Genomic DNA, 15,296 nt, shown 5'->3' on the forward strand with positions numbered 1-15,296 from the left:
TCCTAACTAATCCCAATCGTGCCCAGAGAAAACTATATCAGCATGACTGGATCTGTACTTTAGAGCTTTGCTCGCAGTACAAAGATTATTGCAACCTGCCTTTTGGTACGAAAAGAATGAGAGTTGCAGCCTCCTATTTACTTAAATTTCCCTCGCACCGTTTTAGAAACAACTATCTTCGATTTAGATTTAATTTGTGGCCCACTAGAGAAATTTTAGCTCGAAGAGGTCAAATAACAAAACAAGAAAATAAATGTCGGTTTTGTCAATTACCAGAGAGCGCGGAAACTTTAAAACATTTGATAGTAGGTTGCCCCTTACTAAAGGATTTACGTTGTAAATATTTTAAAAAACTGTACGAAAACTATAACTGTCTAACTAAAGATGTACTGTGGTCTAGAATATTCTCCTCACCTCTCCAAGCTGTTCGTATAGCCACAGTCCAATTCCTGCTAGCCCTAAATCTTGAGATGAGCCCCTAAATAGATGACATGTGTTTTGCAACTAATACCTCCTTGCTGGTGGATTACTAGTGGTTCCAATGATGTGGAATTTGAATCTATTTGGATTGATTTTAGATGAAAACTCAGATGATGTATATATATGAATTGCGATTTTATTATTTTTTTTGCTGTTAATGAGAAACAATTGAAGGTTGAAGTAGTGAGGTTGTAGGGTTTTGTTGAATGCTGATTTTGAGCTTGATTCTATCTTGTTTTAATTTGTGATCAATTACGTTATATATTAAATTGAAAGGTTGATTATCAACCAACCAATAAAAATAAAAAAAATAAAAAAATTAAGAAGACTAAGAGGAGGTTAAGCATGCACTTTGACTGGGCTAGGGTGGGTGTACAGGTAGGAAGTCATTGCAGGACTTGCAATACTTGTCAGATTTCTGGCAAAGGTGGCGCAAACATCCAGGCTCCATTGGTACCACTACCTGTAATGGGTATACCGTTTGAGAGGGTAGGCATTGAAGTTGTTCGTCCCCTTGACCCTCCTACATCCTCTGGTAGTAGGTTTATCCTAGTGGTCATTAATCATACTACAAGATATCCTGAAGCCATCTCACTGAAGACTGACTGCCAAGTCAGTCGCAAAAGCATTGCTAGGCATATTTTCTAGGGTTGGCTTTCCTAAACAAGTTGTCTGACTGAGGCAGCAACTGCATGTCCAAGTATATGCAGGCCATGTGGAAGGGATGTGGTTTGTCATATAAATGTTAATCTGCATACCAGTCACAGGCCAATGGCCTAGTTGAGGGGTTCAAGAAGACTCTGAAAAGCATGATTGGAGTTCTTGAGTAGCCCCAGAGGAGAAAGTGGGAACTCCTGATGCCATGTCTTCTGCCTACCTCAAGAAGGGGTTGGCTTCAGCCCCTTTGAACTTGTTTTGTCACCCTATCAGGGACCCCCTAGCCAGGAAGGATGGCGGAGGCCCATTTCTCTGTCACTACCAATGTAGTGGACTATGTGTTAGGCTTGAGAAAGAGGATGGCCTTACTTTTGACGCAGGCCAATGACCAGTTAAATGCTGATCAAGCACTGGTCAAACATTGGTATGGCCAAAAAGCTTCACTTTTGCATTTTTTTCCCCCAGGCCAAGAAATCCAGATTATGAATCCTGTAAGGCCTAGAGCTTTAAAGGAAAAGTGGTCTGGTCTTTACTGTATTGTTGAAAGACTGGGTGAGGTAAATCTATTTGGTCGACCTTGGAAGACCTGATCATGCTCCCAAAGTGTTCCATGTGAATAGATTGAAGACATTCATCCCTAGTGTTGAGATGGGAGCCCTGTGTCTGGCTTTGGATAGGGAGGGGGAGGAATCTGAACCTCTCCCTGATCTCTTCCAGGGTGCCCCTCTGATGGCTCCATTGAGTGTCATTTTGACACCACAGCAACAAGGAGAGAGGAAGACTTTGCTTAAGCAGTTTTCCCCCTTGTTCTCACTCATTCCAGGCTTGACACCTTGTTGAAAGCATGGCAGACACTGTAGACAGTGTACCTACCAAAGGTTGGAGTTATAGGATGTCGCAGTCAGATCCCACATAAAGTGTTATGTCAACAAAATGCTGGATCAGTCCAGTGGTTCTTGTACCAAAAGCTGGAGCCTGGAATTTGAGATTCTGTGTGGACTACAGATCCCTTAATGCTGTCACCAAAACAGATGCACAGCCCCTTCCACAAACTGATGATTTGGTGAATAGGCTAGCTGCTGGCAAGTACCTTAGCACCTTTGACCTTACTGCATGGTATTGTCAAATACCCCTAACAGAAAATGCCAAGCCAAAGATCACATTCTCAAAACCTGAAGGACTTTACCAATTTTGGCTTAAAGAATACACCTGCCACTTTTCAATGGTTGGTAAATCATGTCCTTAATGGGTTGGATGGTTTCTGCAATGCATATCTGGACGGTATAGCAGTTTTCAGTCCTACTTGGGAAGAACATGTTAGACAAGATAGGATTGTGTTGTAGGCTCTTCAGCAGGACCACCTGACCATAAAGGCTACCAAGTGCCAGATTGGTTAGGGTTCAGTGCCCTACCTTGAGTATGAGGTTAGTGGGGGCAGAATTCAGCCTCTTCCCAGCAAAGTACAGGCTGTACAAGACTGGGCAGCCCCCACAGCCCATACCCAGGTGAGAGCTTTCCTGGACCTCAACGGGTATTACAGAAACTTCATGGCAGACTATGGAACCATAGCTGTCCCCCGGACTGCCTTCAACTCCTAAGAAACCCAAGAAGTCACTTGGACTGAGGATTGTGAGAAGGCCTTCCAAGGCCTTAAAGATTCCCTTTGGCAGGCCCCTGTTCTCACGGCACCTGATTACCAGAGATCTTTTATTGTGCTGACAGAGGCCTTTCAAACTGGGATAGGTGCTGTCATTTAACAGTTAGATGACAAAGGCAGGCAACATCCCATATATTATATTAGTCTCCAGCTTAAGGACCGAGTTCTCAGGTTAGCAACTTTGGAAAAGGAATGTTTTCCATAGTGTGGGCCTTTCAGAAGCCGAGACCTTACCTCTTTGGGACTCCCTTCACTGTGCGGACTGACCATAAAACCTTAAAGTGGCTAATGAATAGAATATATAGGGATTGAATCCTAAGCTGCTCGTTGGTCCATAAGCCTTCAAGGCTTCGACTTCACTATTGAGCATAGGCCAGTTGCACAACATAACAATACTAATGGGCTGTCCAGGATGTGTCACTGACTAAAACAGGAAACTCATCTAGGTGTGGATTAGATCCACCCCTCCTCCCCCGCCCCGCCCACCCCCGTCCCTATTCTGGGGGTGGGGTGTTAGGAATGATTTGGCTCCATAAATCTATGGAGGGAGAGTTGCTAAAATCGAAAACTTTCTCCAGCATGGGGTCTGGCATGGATTCACATGCTCATGAATATTCCCCGTCGTCAGGCTGGGAATCCTCGGCAAAAGAAACCATTTCACTTTCACTTTAAAACTGTTTTTCTCCTCTAAACCACTCAACTTCCTCTGGGTCATACTGCCCCATCCAATGACAGTCCTCTCCCTAAGCTCCACCCCTGGTGGCCATCTTCAGATTTTTAGTGTACGCTTCAGTGTTGGGGGTCCTCAAGTTGCTCTCCGAGCTATTTTCGTGTTTGTACAATTTTTGCACAATAGTTAAACTTTGGCCGATTTTTGCTTTATCGGCTTCGACGAAGGATAGAGACCGGTAGCGGGGCTGTCAAGAATCCAAAAGGAAGAGTGTTGACACTCTCCCCCAAACCACAGAAGCCGAATAGATTCAACCCTCGCACCGTGGTTGGCACGGGCGCCTGATATCTGGAGTAACAGGAAACCACGTGGCAGCCAATGAGGGGAAGAGGGATTAGGGAGAGGTTGTGGATAGGGAAGGGGGAAGTAAGAAAAACCGGAAAGAGGTTAAGGGAAAACATAATTGGGTAGGTATGGGGGAAATAGGGAAATACACATACACTTATAACCTTGCTCTACTCCTAAACCTGACCTGCCTGACTCCTGAACTAATACCATAGAACCCTTAACACCTTACATCTTCCTATAACCTTCTGAGTGTAACAGTGAACACCTAGCGTGAATGGAACGCACATCTTGACACATGAAGCAAACTGCGTGGAACAAACAAGGAACTAACCCTGTATGAAGAAACAAACGAATGGCCCTTTGGGCAAACAAAGCAAAACACAGCATGACATGTATGATATGGCATTTACAACACGCCTATACACAAGTGTTTCAAGGCGCGACGAGGCAAGGGAGGGGGAACCGAGGGAAGACTGAGACAACAATCCTATTAGGCCAGGTGTCATTGAGATCGCGCAAGTGCAGGGAAGGGGAAAAGTGCAGGGGGGAGGCAGAGGGGACAGTGCAGTGCATGGGATTGACAATAAAAAATAAATGGAATATATAACAGCAATAAATAACCAGCTGGTGGCAAGTGCAAGGGTAAGTGCAGACATCAGGTAGTCCAGTGCTCGTACGGGACTGAAGGGATACAGAAAACAGTCCCCAAGTGCAGGAGGTTGCCAGGGAGGCAGTGCAGATGTGCAACTGTCTCAGGAGGGGACCTGGGCCCGATATCAGAGGGTAGCCAGGTAACCAGTGCAGTTTCAGCCAGGAGTTCAGCAGGGGAGAGGAGGAGAGAAAGCTGAAGCAAAGAGGAAGGCTTTGAGGTGCTTCCGTATCTGGAGGTGGTTCTCCTCGAGTTTCAGGGAGTTACAGAGGGAGGCCCCAGCCGAAGAAAGAGATCTACCACCAACTCGTTGCTTAGAGAAGCGACTCACCCTGAGGGAGTTGGAGGCGGATGAGCGAAGAGTTTGAGAAGGAAGATATTTTTGAAGAGAGAGTTGAAGGCCTTGTGGACAAGGCAGAGGGTTTTGAACTTAATCCTCGCAGCCACTGGGAGCCAGTGCAGAGATGTCAGTCCTGGAGAGATACAATCCCTGGGCTTGCGGCCAAGTACAAGTCTCGCAGTCCTGTACTGGATGAGTGGCAGAGAGTAGAAGCAGGTAGATTTAAAGGTAAATTCCATGTGTCGGGTACATTTATGCATTTAACATGGTTGTAACCTAGGTCTCTCTCAACCCAATGTGCTTCACAAGGCGTTTGTTATGATCTCACACACAATTCCAAATGATACGGGGGTTCAGCATACTTCTGCCGACTCATAATGTTCTCGGTAATACCCCAAATAATGTTTCCTGTGCATCAGTTTTCCCCACCGTCCCTTCCACCAGGGGGGCCACTTTGTCAGACTACATAAACAGCAATGTTATATGCACACGGATTTAACCAAACACACTGCACTTGTGAGCTTTCAGTTTTGTACTTATATGGAACAAAGTAAATGAACGTGCGGCCGCTCAGCTTAGCGCCGGGAGCCCCACAGAAATACCCAGACCTGAAGAGATGACGTGGAAAGGTGCCTAGGCAGTGTTCTTTCACCACCGCAACCCGGGCTGGATGTAATTCAGCATTCCTCCGGCGTACCCACCTTCCTGAGATTTCTCCAACAACGCTGCTGTGACCGCCCGTGCCGAACACTTCAATAATCCACACCTGGGCACGGGCGGGCGGCGTGTAAAGTAATCCCTCAATGATTACAAACAGCTGAGAGCGCGCACAAACCATGAAACTACAAATCCCTCCACGGCTGCTGGAAAATGTTGTTTTTCTTACCTGACTGCACAATCCTATCGTCGTGTGTGTCCAACATGTCTCTTTCTGCCCACACTCCTAATCCAGACAGTACCTCCTCTCCCAGGGCCCTTCCCAGGACCTGGCTTCTCAGGGTGATGCATAAGAAACTGTCGCACCAATTTTGGATCATGTACTGCACCTTCTGGTTCCCATGAACAGTCTTCTGGAACATAACCAGACCATTGGAATAAATACCACAAATCATGTTGCTTTCTCTTTGAATCCAGGATCTGTTTCACCTTGTATTCCACTTGGCACGCCTTCATAATCGCTGGTGGTCGCTGCGTGATCATCCCAGGACCTGCAGGTTTAAGCAAAGACACATGAAATACTGGCTGTATCTTCAAATTCTTGGGTAATTGCAATTTCATAGCCACAGATGACACACACTATATGATTTCATAGGGCCCAATAAATTGCTGTAAATTTGCGAGGTCCAACCATTGAAAGGTTATGAGTAGACAGCCATACTCTATCCCCCACCTTGTATTTAGGAGCCTTCTGTTGTCTCTTGTCAGCCTGTATCTTGTAGGCCATTTTAGCCTGTTCCAGATTACATCGTGCCTTCCGCCTGATGTTCAGAAGCAACTGTGTCCTCTTCTGTAGAACCAGAATTTGTTCCACCTAGGGCAAAGTCCCGGGTGACCTATTTTGTTTGTGCCCGTACAAACATTCATTAGGTGCCATACCCAGAGATGCTTGTTAAGTGTTATTGTACGCTAATTCTGAAAACCACAAAGCTCTCACCCATGATTCCATACCATTCCCAAAGTAACACTGTAAGTATTGTTCCAGTGTCGTGGATAGGGCACAATCGATTCCCAACATCCGGCATTCGAGAAGTAAATTGAGGCCCCCTTTCAGAAACAATACTCTGAGGAAGTCCATGCAACCTAACAATATTCTACAATTTGGTTGTGTCCTCCATTCTATCAGCTGTTTCAGGCCTGTGATGTTTCTCCTACTGCTCCAACTGCCTGCATCACTCGGGTAGAAGGCTGCTTAACCCTTTCAAAATAGCTCAACATTGTTATGGGGGAAAAATGAAGAAAAACAAAATAGAAAAAGAAAATAGTTTATTTTTCGGAAATTGGGTAAAAAATAAATGCTTTTGCTCTGGAGTGCAGCGCGCTCGATTTTGGCTTTCCCCGCCTCATTTCCTGTGACCATTCCCATCTGGTGCCTTGCTTTGTTTTTTGGGGCTCATTTCCATTCTTCTGTGCCTTTGTTGCCACCTCGCCACATTTTCCAAGATGGCCGCCCCCTTTTATGATCATCTAAGGCTGTCCTATGTGTGTGCTGCCTGACTCCTCTGCACACCGATTGGGCACTTGACATGCTTTAGTGGCCTATCGGGGACCAGCAGGCTTTAGCCGGCCCCCTGATTCAAAGGCCCACTTTCTAAAGCCCTTTCTGCTCCCTGTCCGCTACCAGAAAGCTACCTGATGCAATTTCTTGTCTCCCCTGCACTTGGAACTTCCATGATGCTTCTACCTCACTTTACTAAGCATTCTGGACTTCCATAACACACCTCCATAACTATTGGTTAATTCCCTCCTCTGGTCATGCTTCTACCCTCTTTTGTCTCTGTTTCCTTCTCTGCTTGTCTCCAATGTTTGCACTTCTGACTGCACTGCGTTTTGGCACCCACTACTAGCTTCTGATTCTGGTTGCTATTCAAATCTGGCTGTGTTTTATGCATGTATCTTAGTTCATATCTGGCTGTGTTTTATGCATCTAGCTTAGTTCAAATCTGGCTGTGTTTTATGCATCTAGCTTAGTTCAAATCTGGCAGTGTTTTATGCATCCAGCTTAGTTCAAATCTGGCTGTGTTGTATGCATCTAGCTTAATTCAAATCTGGCTGTGTTTTATGCTTCTTGCTTAGTTCAAATCCGGCTGTGTTTTATGCCTCTATCTTAGTTCAAATCTGGCTGTGTTATATGCAAACTTGTTGTGCCATTTGCGCAGGGCACCCCCGCTTAATGCTTGTGATGCCCGTTTGCCTGCCCCTCCCTCTCCTGCTCGCCTCTTCTTTCACCACACTCACCATTTCTCAGTCTTCCCTTCCTCTGTCTATCTTTCTCCCTTCCCCCTTACTATATTCTTTGCACTTACTCTATCCAAAATGTCATCAGACTTAGTACGATAGTAGCTGTTTGTTTTCCTCCCAGCCCCCCCCCCCCCTGGTTTGTTCCTCCCCCTCCAGCACTACCTGAAATGTCATCAGGCCTAGTACGTTAGTCACTTGTTTTGCTCCACCCCAGCCCACAACCCCCACTCCCCCACACGCCCCGCACCTCTTGTCAATTCTCCGGCTCTACCAGAAAAGTTGTCAGGCCTAGTACGATAGTTGCTTGTCTGTCTCATCTCCTACCTCGCCCCCCCCCCCCCTCTCCTCCTTATCTTTGTCATAGCTCTTGCACTATCTGAAATGTTGCCAGGCCTAGTACGATAGTGATTTCACATTCTTAATGTCTCAAGGCCTTGTAAGAATGCAAGTGTATTTTCTCTTGCTCCCTGCCTTGCCTTGAAGCGCTTTGAAACACATTGTGTATAGGCGCTATACAAATAAACTATCAATCAATTAATCAAAAATAACTCTGCCAGCTGCCTTGCACCCGGAATACCAATACATGGAACAAAGTGAGCTTGCTTCGACAAATAATCAACCACCACCCAAATAGTGTCATACTGATTATCTGGAGGGAGATCCGTTATAAAATCCATGCGAATATGTGTCCACTGCCTCTTGGGTGTAGGTAACGGATGTAACAAACACACCTTTCTGGAATGATCCGCTTTATTGCGAACACAAGTCTCGCACCTTTGAATGTACCCAACAGTATCCTTTCTTAAATTCGGCCACCAAAAGTACTTTTCCAACATGCTTTGAGTCTTTCTTCCCAGAATGGCCTGCTAATGGGGACTAATGACACCAATACAAAGCTTTATTCTGTAAATCACGAGTGGGTAAAATCAACCTTTCTGCATAATAAGGAAGCCCATCTCGAATGGTTTTTAATGGGTCTCCAACTCCCCACTTCTGCATTTCTGACTCGTACCTTTTCGCATTTCTCCTAACAGTTTCTCAGTAACCGCCCCAATAACCTTCTCTGGATGAATGATTGCCTTAACCTCTGCCACCACATTCTCCAAATTCTGCTGCCTGGTCAAAGCATCAGCCTTCCCATTTCTCCTCCCAGGCCGAAAGGTCACGAGAAAAGCAAACTCATTAAAATATTGAGACAATCGCAGTTGCCTTGGACTAAGAGTCTGTGCTGTCTTGAAGTATTGTACATTTTTGTGGTCTGTCACCACTATCACCTGATGCCTGGCCCCCAACAAGTAGTGCCTCCATTCCAAGAATGCAGCATGAATGCGCGACAACTCTTTTATCTGTTATAGAATCATTCTGCTCACAACTCGTGAGTTTGCGGGAGTAGAATGCCACCGGATGACAAATCCCGTCCTTTTTTTAATCAAAACTGCCCTAAGGTTTCCCAGAGTCTGGATGTCGTAAGACTGGTGCCTTAGTAAAGGCTCCCTTCAATTCCTGGAATGCCTCTTCAGCTTCCTCATTCCAACTGAACCGCACTGCCTTCCTCAATAACTTAGTTATGGGGGTCACAATCTGAGAAAAGTTCCCAATAAACCTCTGGTAGAAGTTGGCAAACCCCAAAAATGACTGAATATCTTTTGAAGATTGAGGAGAAAGCCAATCAGTAACCGCCTCAACCTTTTTCTTACCCATCACAATACCTGTTGGGGTTAAAATGAACCCCAAAACTTCCACCTGGGTAGTATGAAATGCACACTTCTCATGTTCGACATACAACTGGTATTCTTGCAGCCGTCGTAACACCGCTTTTACATGTGCTATATGCTGTTCTTGGGATACCATTTGGCACCCTGAGCCCGCCGTTGTCCAGCTGGACCCTCTGCTTCTGATTGAACTAGTAGGTCTGCGAAGACGCTGTTACGCTCACCTGGCTCCCACAGGGGCGTCGGTCGAACCCAGACTGCTGTGGCCTCCACCCACGTGATACGTAGTGCAGTAATGACTGACTGGATCTGCCCTCCCAATCTTGTCTGCTTGGCCCGTAGAAATATTCTCCTACAAGTGGAGAGATGGATTTAGCCACTTGTGGATTCAAGTGATAGCACTCCCACTGTCCTCCCCACTAATCACCTCTGAAGCGCCCTCTCAGCAATCTCACCTTACATTCTTGAAGGATGAGCCCTCCATCCTGCAAAGCATGCAGGGGCGCGTTGATGACCAGTTACTTCACTGGCCTGAAGATATTGGAAGAGTTGTAGACGAATCCTGACTCCAAAAGGTCCTATGGAAGAGCCGTAAGTATATAGTTCGTAAGAGTTCAGAATGTCTGGAATTCGCTCCTGTCCAATTATTCTTTTAACTTGCAGCTTTGACCCAAGAAGATGATTGACAGCTGAAAGCGCTGCGGTAAAAGTCTGTGTTACCCAACACTGTCCGGTAAATAATGCCAAGGGTTAAACTTGCTGCTTTCTCCTTATCTTCCAGGTGCGGCATAAGAAGATGTGGCGTGGCGTGCTGATGAATTATACCTCCGGCGGTAAAATCAGGTAAGCATATGGCGGCTAAAGAGATTGTCTCTGTCTGTTCTCTCTGCTCACCTTGTTGTTTCTTGTCCCCCCTAGGTGCCGGGATTCGGTGATGTAAAGATGGAGACAGCGCCGGATCGAAGAGATGCTGCGTGGAACGGTTAGTATGGCGCGGCGCTGCTGCTGGCGATGCGACGCATTTAAAACAAAGTCTTTCTTCTGGTTTGAAGATGCGATGAATCCAGAATCAGGTAAGAAATCGGGTAATACTCTTGTTCTAACCTTTGCTTCCTTCCTTCTTTCTAGGTGCTCCAGGTTCGAGGCGGGCGTGGCAGAAGGCTGGATGCTGCTGCTGGCACGGTGAGCGTTACGCTGCTGGGTGCAGGATAACGCGAAGCATGTGCTTCTCTTCGGGCGTGGTTTAAATAGCTTCCAAAGTAGTCCCAAGTAGGTACTCCTCCCCGACCACACCCGAGTAACAAAATAGTCCCTAAGGTAAAGTAGTCCCTTCCAGGCCTCACATGGGCTTGGATCTTCTTGCAGCATGGTCTGCATCAGGTAAGTGTGCACCTATGAGCCTGGCGCCTATGGCGCCAGGACTGATGTCCCATATGAGCCTGGTGCCATCGGCGCCAGGACTGAACCCAGACAGCCCCTAGCAGGGGTTGCTGGGTTTTTTCAAGGCGACATGATGCCTGCTCCCAGGGCTGATGGACGTGGTCTGGATGCCCGGGGGTATGCATCATGACATTCGCTTCGACCCATTTGAATAGTGGGACCAACTATTCTCTGCACCTTCATCAAACCCTGCAAGTAAGCATTCTCAGAAGTGTCCCTGGGCCAACCAATGGGCTGACCAGCTTACACAGGACCTTTATCTGACACCGCCGCCGTTTCGAGGAGACCCTTGGAACATCACAAGCTGTGTTCATGGCACTCTCACACCGAATTTCATACACTTGGCATTCCCAGGTCTGGAGTAAGAGAGCGACCGAACCGGAGTACACATGGTTACTGTGTCGCCCAGCCGTTGTGACGAACTTTGTAGGTGCCTTGCAGCTGTGCCCCTCTGTGTCCTGAAGCCTGCTACAGTGAAACTGGCCTGATCCATCCACCAGGAGCAGAGAAATCGCCACTGTTCCTTTTGGGAATCAACGCTGTAACTTCATTGCTGAAAGCCGCAGAATTGCTGCATTTAAACCTGCAACCAAAGTGGACTTGGCTGCCGAAGTTTGGTCCGGGGTCGCCAGGGGTCGGTGAGTACTAGCAACCCTTATCAGAGGCCCCTAACGCATCCACCTCCTTTTACCCACAAGTGTCCCCTGAGGGCCTCTCTCCTTCCACAGATAGCCCATGCTGTCAAGCTTTTCCCAACTCCTGGAACCTGTTCTGCCCTCTTGGGGAGACCCCCCTCGAATAGTGGAAACTTATTCTGCATCATCTCACCCACCTTCCTGAGCTGCTACAGACCCTACAAGAGACCCTGTTTCCCCCTATTGCACTACTGCGTGCGCCACCATTGCAAGTACATTTGAGCAATAGGCTCCTCATCGTAGGGACTGGACTGCCTTTCAGTTAGGATTGTGGTTACTGCAGAATTGTCTAAAGACACGTTGCACTGCCTGCTTCCTTTCCTTTACAGGTTGTGGACCCATTTTGTGCATTAACCCTTTACACTCATTGGCCTTGTGTATATGTATTTTAGTAGGATTGTGTTGGTTTAAAAGTATTAGTGCTGGTTATTACTGTGCTACACCTGAGTGGGAGTGATGTATAAGTGTCCTTTGCTCTGTGTGCTCATTGAGGTGTTTCAGTCACCCTCACCCCTCCTGAGACCTAGTCTTGACCGCCACCAATGCTACCTTGATTGGTCTGGCTTGTCCAGAAGGTTAACCCTCTTCCAAGAAACTAGGCTGGCCTTCTGAACCTCTGCCCACTAGGTCAGAGTTCAGAAATCCATCTTAACACATTGGTGTACAGTGGTGGGATAGGACTGAAGGTACCCAGTGTTTCACACTAGTGAAGGCATTTCAGATTACCCCTACCCAGGACACACAGTGCCCTAGTAGTGAGAACGGTAAATGCCATAGACCTATCTAATATAATGGAAACAATTACCAATATAACCTTAAATGCTTCTAAATCAGAAATAATAAGAATGATGTGTGCTTAGAGATGTTTACCTGCTCAAGGCACAAAAGGTGAAATGATCCAAAGGATCATGGAATGGCAAGAGTTGCAACTTGATGCAATTACCACAGATGTTGCAGAAGGTGGTGGGGCTGCTCTCACTGACAGATCTGTCGCTGCACTCATCCATGGTACCCAGGAAGACAGAGATGATGTGTTGTCTCAAGTTCCCTCTGCCTGCTCTGATGCTGATGTCATGTTGGAATTCAAGAAGCAAGAGCTGCTGTTTAAGCAGAAGGAGCTTGAATTCCACATGGCTAAGCTGAAAGTAGAGCAGGCAGAAAAACAAAAAGATGGGGATCACCAGTTGGAACTGGCCAAGCTTCAAGTTTTAAATGGATCCAAGGGATCTGGACATGGGTCTGGATCTCCTCGTATCCAAGGTTTGCTAAAGATCTGCTCAGTGTGTATAAAGAGAATAATGACATTATGGACTGGCTGAATGCATTTGAGGATGCATGTGAAGTTCAAGAGGTTGTGAATGCTGATAAAATTGCATGGTTGCATTCTGGCTGCAGTGCTATTATGGAGATGTCAAAAGCTGAAAGAGTAGATTTTGCAATGTTGAAGCAAACTCTCATCTTAAAGTTTGGGAAGACTCGTGCCCAATACTTGAAGTGGTTTAGAGAGTAGACAAAAGAAAGAAGGTTGTACTTGGGTGTCATGTGTGACTGATGCTTTAAAGAACTTGACGGATTAGGTTGAAGGTTATAAGGTCTCCACCTTTGATATGTCTTGTCATGCTTGAACATATTTTTGCATCTTGTTCCCCTGAGCTTAAGCAGCATTTGGCGGATTCAAAGGAGTTAGATCCTAAGAAGCTGGCCATAGCAGCAGATGTGTGGATGTCACATTGTATGTCCCATAAGGACAAGACTCATCCTGGTAAGCAGGAGGAGGGGGGAAAGGGTCGAAAGATGAGGAGGATGTGGGAAATCTGATAAAACATCCTCCCAAATGAGCCACAAAAAGAAATGTAAGAGTAAGTCACAAGAGCATGTACAGGGTAGTGGAGGTTATCCTCCTAAACAGAACTCTGGTTACAGTAAGCCTCCCTATGTCCCAAGACCCAGTGGATCCTTGTGGAGCAAGTGTCCATGTGAAGGGGGACCCCAGATGTAAATTCAAAGCCCTTGGGGGTCCACTCTGCAAATCTGGCTTTCTCCTCCTATGAGGAAGAAGAGATCACAGGGGCATCTATCTCCTCACTCATCCCCCAGTGGGATAGATTCTGAGGTAGTTTGTTTCCCTGGGTTCCTGGTAGCCTAAAGTCTCAGAGGCTTATGCTAGGATTCCTGAGAACACCAATCACTATTTTAAAGACGGTGTGCTGATTAATGGAGTTGACACTCCTGCCCTTAGGGATAGTGGGTGCAGCAGAACTGTAGTGGATTCTACCTTGGTAGACCCAGAGGAAGTTGTCAGAGCTCCTCTGTTGCCCACTAAGTTAGCTGATGGCCCACCTCTCAAGTTCCCAGTCATGCCTGTAAATCTTACTATAAATGGTACAGTGGTCAGGATTCCAGTGAGCGTTCAGAGAGATGTCCCAGGAAAGGTCCTGCTGGAGAATGATCTCAGAGCTTTAGGGCGTGTGGGAGACACAGCAGAAAGACCCTGGACAAGGTCACAAACAAGGGCTGCACTGGCCAAGTCCAATGCCAAACCCAAGCCAAAGGGGAAACCCAAGGCTAAAGGAGTCCAGAAAGACAAGATAGGGAAAGAGAATTTATTATGCTTGTTAATCTGCTTAGAATCACATGCTGTGCATCTAGTGGTAACCGCTGAGTATTGCATCTTGTCTTTTGAGAATCAAAAGGGGAGGTCGACATGGGCGTGCCTGTAACACTATCCCTAATGTGACTTGTAGTGTTTCCAAAATCCCTCACGCGTCGAGGTCCCTCAGATTGTTTTTTTCCGGCCAGCTATCTGGTCGCCCTAATGCAGAGCTCTTCATAAAACGTTGCGTTATTGTCATATTTCTCAACCTTTGGTTGTTTATTCTCATCGTCACTCCCTTCGACGGCTGATTCCTGTGCCACCACCGAAGACTGCTGATGACGGAATTTCCACGACTGTTGATCCTGTCGGCGCTGCCGACCACATAGCCGGGCCTTCTGCCAGCCTTTGCAGTAGGGAGAGTGGGGTCGGGGTAGTCATTCTTTTCAAGAATGACTTTCCTTTTCCCCTCTTTGTTCCCTTGGGTTTGTCGTCGCTATCATGATCCTGCACTATCGACAGGACTCCCTTTAGATTTTGTCCTTCGTGTAAGGCAAAATACCTGTGGAAAGAAGAGCACCGTCGGTGCAATAATTGTCCTCCCCTCGACCACAGGGAGGTGTCCCGTGCGGCCTGTAACTCCTACATCCTAAGACTATTAAGGAGCGCTGCTTGATGCGGCGGGCAGCCTACGTTATGTAGCAGGCCGAAAGTAATTCCCCGCCGCCACAGCCGCCGAGTGTGATGAAGGGATTAGCGATGACCAAGGCTCCACTTCGGAAACCATTGACCTGATTTCAATCCGCAACATCCGTCCTCGATAGGCACGACGTGAGTCCTGCTATGGGGACGGTACATCCCAGCGACAGGGACACACCTGATTCCCACACTAAGCACACAGCCCCCGGTTCTGCTTTGGCAATCTAGTCGAAGCGTTCCAAAGCACCAGCGGGCACGTCGGATACTTTGTTGTTGCCTGCTGATTCTCATGATCGGCAGCCCTCCCCGCAACCACAACAGCGGCATGTGTCTGGGCAATTCAAAAGTAAGGGCGCTAGCATCAAATCACGCGCGGACGTCGAGATGCTTCAGAAGAA

At 46.9% G+C, this 15,296-nt stretch overlaps 1 protein-coding gene across 3 annotated transcripts in view; it reads left to right on the forward strand.

The window, feature by feature from the left end:
- The window catches only part of RHOT1 (ras homolog family member T1), a 1,148,557-nt gene that overhangs the window by 971,259 nt on the left and 162,002 nt on the right, over nt 1-15,296 (forward strand). The gene's annotated exons all lie outside the window — the stretch shown is intronic.

This window comes from Ambystoma mexicanum, chromosome 3q, assembly GCF_040938575.1.
Source record: "Ambystoma mexicanum isolate Mex_15411 chromosome 3q, UKY_AmexF1_1, whole genome shotgun sequence".
In the NCBI taxonomy this organism is placed as follows: Eukaryota; Metazoa; Chordata; class Amphibia; order Caudata; family Ambystomatidae; genus Ambystoma; species Ambystoma mexicanum.